Genomic DNA, 7,138 nt, shown 5'->3' on the forward strand with positions numbered 1-7,138 from the left:
GTTAGTTATCGAAGTTGTGACAAGTTATGAATTGAGATTAGAGCACCAAGCCTTTGGAGCCTATACCAGAGATCACAATTTCGTGCACCAGGACGGGAGGAAGCCATTGACGACGGTGATGCCCAACATACAGCTTGCCATGGAAAGGAGTATGAATGATTGGATGAAAGTAATAGGAAAGCAGAAGTTCAGAAGCAACAAGCATCTTCATACGCTTATCTGAAATCCCACCAATGAATTACATAAGTACCTCTATCTTATTTTATATTTTATTCATCTTTTAATTATCAATTCACCATAACCATTTGAATCCGCCTGACTGAGATTTACATGGATGACCATAGCTTGCTTCAAGCCGACAATCGCCGTGGGATCGACCCTTACTCATGTAAGGTTTATTACTTGGACGACCCAGTGTACTTGCTAGTTAGTTGTGCGGAGTTGTGAAGAAGAATTGAGATTATGAACGTGCGTACCAAGTTTTTGGCGCAGTTGCAATCACAATTTCGTGCACCAAGTTTTTGGCGCCGTTGCCGGGGATTGTTCGAGTTTGGACAACTGACGGTTCATCTTGTTGCTCAGATTAGGTAATTTTATTTTATTTTAAAGGTTTTTATTTTCGAAAAAAATTCAAAAAAAAAATAAATTATTCTATGTTCTTCAGAATTTTTAAGAATGAATTCTAGAGTTTCAGATAATGCTTTTATCATCACAGGAGCTAGTTGATTCCCATCAATTTGGCTATTGTATGTAATGTCCTACTGAAGCTTGTTCTGCCCTGTCTAATCTCTTTAGACTGAAGCTTTAGACTAACATTGCTTGATTCCTGGAATTCTTATTAAAAAATTTTTGAACATCACAAAAGCTGATTGATTCTCATCAATTTGGCTGTTGTATGTAAGGTTCTGCTGAAGCTTGGCTAGCCATGTCTAATCTTTTTAGACTGAAGTTTTAGACTAACATTGCATGATTCCTGGAATTCTTATTAAAAATTTTGAAATCCTTATTTTTATTTTTTCAAATAATTTTTGAAAAATACAAAAAAATTTAATAAAATCATAAAAACCAAAAATTTTATGTTTGCTGTTTGAGTCCAGTGTCAAATTGTGAGTTTGGTGTCAATTGCATCTTTTTAACTCTTCTTAAAATTTTTGAAAACTCATGCATGGTGTTCTTCATGATTTTCAAGTTGTTCTTGATGATCTTCTTTGTTTGATCTTTGCATTTTCATGTTTTGTGTCTTTTCTTGATTTTTCATATGCATTTTTAATTTGTTAGTGTCTAAACATTGAAAATTTCTAAGTTTGGTGTCTTGCATGTGTGTCTTTTCTTAAATTTTTTAAAAATAAGTTCTTGGTGTTCATCTTGACATTCAAAGTGTTCTTGGTGTTCATCTTGATATTCAAAGTGTTCTTGCATGCATCATGTGTTTTGATCTTGAATTTTCATGTTTTGCATTATTTTTATGTTTTTCTCTCTCCTCATTAAAAATCAAAAATAAAAAAATATCTTTTCCTTATTTTGCTCATAATTTTCGAAAATTTGGTTTGATTTGGTCAAAAGTTTTAAAAATCTAGTTGTTTCTTATGAGTCAAGTCAAATTTTCAATTTAAAAATCCTATCTTTTCAAAACTTTTTCAAAAATCAAATCTTTTTCATTTTTACTTTATTTTCGAAAACTTTTAAAAATTGATTTTTAAAATCTTTTTCTTATTTTTATTTCATATTTGCGAAATTAATGCTAACAATTAATATTTTGATTCAAAAATTTTAAGTTGTTACTTGCCTATTAAGAAAGGATCAAACTTTAAATTCTAAAATCATATCTTTTAGTTTTTTGTTAGTTAAGTAATCAACTTTAATTTCAAAATCAAATCTTTTTTAAATTCCTTTTTCAAATCTTTTTCAAAATAAATTTCAAAATCTTTTCTAACTTCTTATCCTTTCAAAATTGATTTTCAAATTTTTTTTTAATTAACTACTTAACTTTTTGTTTGATTTTAAAAGTTTTCTATTTCAATCATATCTTTTTCAAAACCACCTAACTACTTTTCTCTCTCCAATTTTCGAAATCACTAACAACTTTTTCAAAAATCTCTTTTTATTTAATTAATTCATTTAGTTTGAAATTTTATTTTATTTCCCTTTTAAATTTCGAATTATAACTAATATTTAAAATAAAAACAAAAATATTTTTATTTTATTTTATTTAATTTTCGAATTCTTCCCCCTCTCATCTCTTTCTCTTCTCATTCTTCTATTCTTCTCTTTTTCTACTCACATAAGGGAATCTCTATACTGTGACATAGAGAATTCCATATTTTCTTTGTTCTCTTCTTTTTCATATGAGCAGGAATAGGGACAAAGACATTTTTATTGAAAGGACTCTTAAGAGGAAACTAAGAGAAGCTACAGCACAACCCTCTGGAGAGAACCTGACAGAAATTTTCGAAAAAGAAGGAGACATGGCCGAACCCAATAACAATGGTGGAGATGCAAGGAAAATGCTTGGTGACTTTATTGCACCCTCTTCTGACTTCTGTGGAAGAAGCATCTCAATTCCTGCAATTGGAGCAAACAACTTTGAGCTTAAGCTTCAATTAGTTTCTCTAATGTAGCAGAATTGCAAGTTTCATGGACTTTCATTGGAAGATCCTCATCAGTTCTTAGCTGAATTCTTGCAAGTCTGTGATACTGTTAAAACCAATGGGGTTAATCCTGAGGTCTACAGACTTATGCTTTTCCCCTTTGCTGTAAGAGACAGAGCTAGGACATGGTTGGACTCACAACCTAAAGACAGCCTGAACTCTTGGAAAAAATTGGTCAATGCTTTCTTGGCCAAATTCTTTCCACCTCAAAAGATGAGTAAGCTTAGAGTGGAAATCCAAACCTTCAGACAGAAGGAAGGTGAGTCCCTCTATGAAGCTTGAGAAAGATATAAGCAATTGATCTAAAGGTGTCCTACTGACATACTTCCAGAATGGAGCATCATGTGTATATTCTATGATGGTCTGTCTGAGTTGTCAAAAATGTCATTGGACCATTCTGCAGGAGGATCTCTTCATCTAAAAACTCCTACAGAAGCTCAGGAACTCATTGAAATGGTTGCAAATAACCAGTTCATGTACACCTCTGAGAGGAATCCTATGAACAATGGGACGCCTCAGAAGAAGGGAGTTCTAGAAATTAATACTCTGAATGCCATATTGGCTCAGAACAAAATATTGACTCAGCAAGTCAATATGATTTCTCAGAGTCTGAATGGATTGCAAGCTACATCCAACAGTACTAAAGAAACATCTTCTGAAGAAGAAGCTTATGATCCTGAGAACCCTGCAATGGCAGAGGTGAATTACATGGGAGAACCCTATAGAAACACCTATAATCCTTCATGGAGAAATCATCCAAATTTCTCATGGAAGGACCAACAGAAGCCTCAACAAGGCTTCAATAATAATGGTGGAAGAAATAAGTTTAGCAATAGCAAGCCTTTTCCATCATCTTCTCAGCAACAGACAGAGAATTCTGAATAGAGCCATTCTGGCCTGGCAACCATAGTCTCTGATCTATCCAAGACCACACTAAGTTTTATGAATGAAACGAGATCCTCCATTAGAAATTTGGAGGCACAGGTGGGTCAGCTGAGTAAGAAGATTACTGAAACTCCTCCCAGTACTCTCCCAAGCAATACAGAAGAAAATTCCAAGAGAGAGTGCAAGGCCATAACCATGACTAACATGGCCGAACCTGGAGAGAGTGAGGAGAACGTGAATCCTAGTGAGAAAAGTCTCATGGGACATCCTCTGGATAGAAAGGAGCTTCCCTTTGAGGAACCAAAGGAATCTGAGGCTCATACAAAGACCATAGAGATTCCATTGAACTTTATTCTGCCATTCATGAGCTCTGATGAATATTCTTCCTCTGAAGAGGATGAAGACATCACTGAAGAGCATGTTACTAAATATCTAGGAGCAATCATGAAGTTGAATGCCAAGTTATTTGGTAATAAGACTTGGGAGGATGAACCCCCCCTTGTTCACCAATGAACTGAGTGCATTAATGAGGCAAACATTACCTCAGAAGAAACCGGATCCCGGAAAATTCTTCATACCTTGTACCATAGGCACCATGACCTTTGAGAAGGCTCTGTGTGACCTGGGGTCAGGGATAAACCTCATGCCACTCTCTGTAATGGAGAAACTGAGAATCTTTGAGGTACAAGCCGCAAGAATGTCACTAGAGATGGCAGACAAATCAATGAAATAGGCTTATGGACTAGTAGAGAACGTGCTAGTGAAGGTTGAAAGCCTTTACATCCCTGCTGATTTCATAATCCTAGACACTGGGAAGGATGAGGATGAATCCATCATCCTTGGCAGACCCTTACTAGCCACAGTAAAAGCTGTGATTGATGTTGACAGAGGAGAGTTGGTCCTTCAGTTGAATGAGGACTACCTTGTATTCAAGACTCAAGGTTCTCCTTCTGTAACCATAGAGAGGAAGCATGAAAAGCTTCTCTCAATACAGAGTCAAATAAAACCCCCACATTCAAACTCTAAGTTAGGTGTTCGGAGGCCACAACCAAACTCTAAGTTTGGCATTGGGAAGCCACAATCAAACTCTAAGTTTGGTGTTGAGAGGCCCCAACCCTGCTCTGATTATCTGTGAGGCTCCATGAGAGCTCACTGTCAAGCTATTGACATTAAAGAAGCGCTTATTGGGAGGCAACCCAATGTTATTTAATTATATCTATATATTTTCCATTGTTATTTTATGTTTTCTTTAGGTTGATGATCATGTGAAGTCACAAAAACAACTGAAAAATCAAAAACAGAATGAAAAATAACATTAAAAATAGCACACCCTGGAGGATAAGCTTACTGGCATTTAAACGCCAGTAAGAAGCATCAGACTGGTGTTAAACGCCAGTAAGAAGCATCAAACTGGCATTTAACGCCAGAAACAGGCACCAGACTGGCGTTTAACGCCAGAACAGAGCATCAACTTGGCGTTTAACGCCAATAAAGGGAGAAAAACTGGCGTTAAACGCCAGAAACAAGTAGCAACCTGGCGTTTAACGCCAGAAGTGCACTCTAAGGGTGTTTTGCACGCCTAAATGGAGCAGGGATGTTAAGTCCTTGACCCCTCAGGATCTGTGGATCCCACAGGATCCCCACCTACCCCACCTCTTCTTCTCTCCTCTTCACACCCTTTCATAACACTCTTCCCCAAATACCCTTCACCAATCACCTCCATACCTCTTCCCCAAATACTCTTCACCACTCACATCCATCCACTCTTCCCCAAACCCAACCCTAATACACAAAACCTAACCATCCTTGGCCGAACCTATAAACCCCCTTCATCTCCTCTATTTTTTCTTCTTCTACTTTCTTCTTTCTTCTTTTTCTCGAGGACGAGCAAACATTTTAAGTTTGGTATGGTGAAAGCGTTGCTTTTTGTTTTCCATAACCATTTATGGCACCTAAGGCCAGAGAAACCTCTAGAAAGAGGAAAAGAAAGCAAAGCTTCCACCTCTGAGTCATGGGAGATGGAGAGATTCATCTCAAAGGTCCATCAAGACCACTTCTATGAAGTTGTGGCCAAGTCATCTGTACCCTATGTAATTCAGCTGGAATTGTCATAGAGGGAGACATCCTCATTAAAGAGGACAAGCCCATCACTAAAAAGAGGATGGAGCAAACTAGAGAGCCCACTCATGGACCTCAACAAAAGCATGAGGAAATTCTTCATCATGAAATCTCTGAGATGCCTCAAGGGATGCATTTTCCTCCATAAAACTATTGGGAGCAAATCAACACCTCCCTAGGAGAATTGAGTTCTAACATGGGACAACTAAGGGTAGAGCACCAAGAGCATTCCATCCTCCTTCATGAAATTAGAGAAGACCAAAGAGCCATGAGGGAGGAGCAACAAAGGCAAGGAAGAGACATTGAGGAGCTAAAGCACTCTATAAGATCTTCAAGAGGAAGAACTAGCCGCCATCACTAAGGTGGACCCGTTCTTTAATTTCCTTGTTCTTTATTTTTCTGTTTTTCATTCTCTATGCTTTATGTTTTATTCATGTTTGTGTCTTTATTACATGATCATTAGTGTTTAAGTGTCTATGCCTTAAAGCTATGAATGTCCTATGAATCTATCACCTCTCTTAAATTAAAAATGTTTTAATTACAAAAGAACAAGAAGTACATGAATTTTGAATTCATCCTTGAAATTAGTTTAATTATTTTGATGTGATGACAATACTTTTTATTTTCTGAATGAATGCTTGAACAGTGCATATTTTTGAATTTGTTGTTTATGAATGTTAAAATTGTTGGCTCTTGAAAGAATAATGAAAAAGGAGAAATGTTATTGATAATCTGAAAAATCATAAAATTAATTCTTGAAGCAAGAAAAAGCAGTGAAAAAGCAAGGCTTGCGAAAAAAAATATATATGAAAAAAATGAAAAAAATGGCGAAAAAAAAAGCAAGCAGAAAAAGGCAAGAGCTCTTTAAACCAAAAGGCAAGGATAAAATAAAAAGGATCCAAGGCTTTGAGCATCAGTTGATAGGAGGGCCCACAGGAATAAAATCCTGGCCTAAGCGGCTAAACTAAGCTGTCCCTAACCATGTGCTTGTGGCGTGAAGGTGTCAAGTAAAAAGCTTGAGATTGAGCGGTTAAAGTCGTGATCCAAAGCAAAAAGAGTGTGCTTAAGAACCCTAGACACCTCTAATTGGGGACTCTAGCAAAGCTGAGTCACAATCTGAGAAGGTTCACCCAGTTTTGTGTCTGTGGCATTTATGTATCCGGTGGTAATACTGGACAACAAAGTGCTTAGGGCTACGACCAAAACTCATAAAGTAGCTGTGTTCAAGAATCAACATACTGAACTAGGAGAACCAATAACACTATCTAAATTCTGAGTTCCTATAGATGCCAATCATTCTGAACTTCAAAGGATAAAGTGAGATGCCAAAACTGTTATGTATCCGGTGGACAACAAAGTGCTTAGGGCTACGACCAAAACTCATAAAGTAGCTGTGTTCAAGAATCAACATACTGAACTAGGAGAACCAATAACACTATCTAAATTCTGAGTTCCTATAGATGCCAATCATTCTGAACATTCTGAAC

Source organism: Arachis ipaensis, chromosome B02, assembly GCF_000816755.2.
Source record: "Arachis ipaensis cultivar K30076 chromosome B02, Araip1.1, whole genome shotgun sequence".
Lineage (NCBI taxonomy): Eukaryota > Viridiplantae > Streptophyta > Magnoliopsida > Fabales > Fabaceae > Arachis > Arachis ipaensis.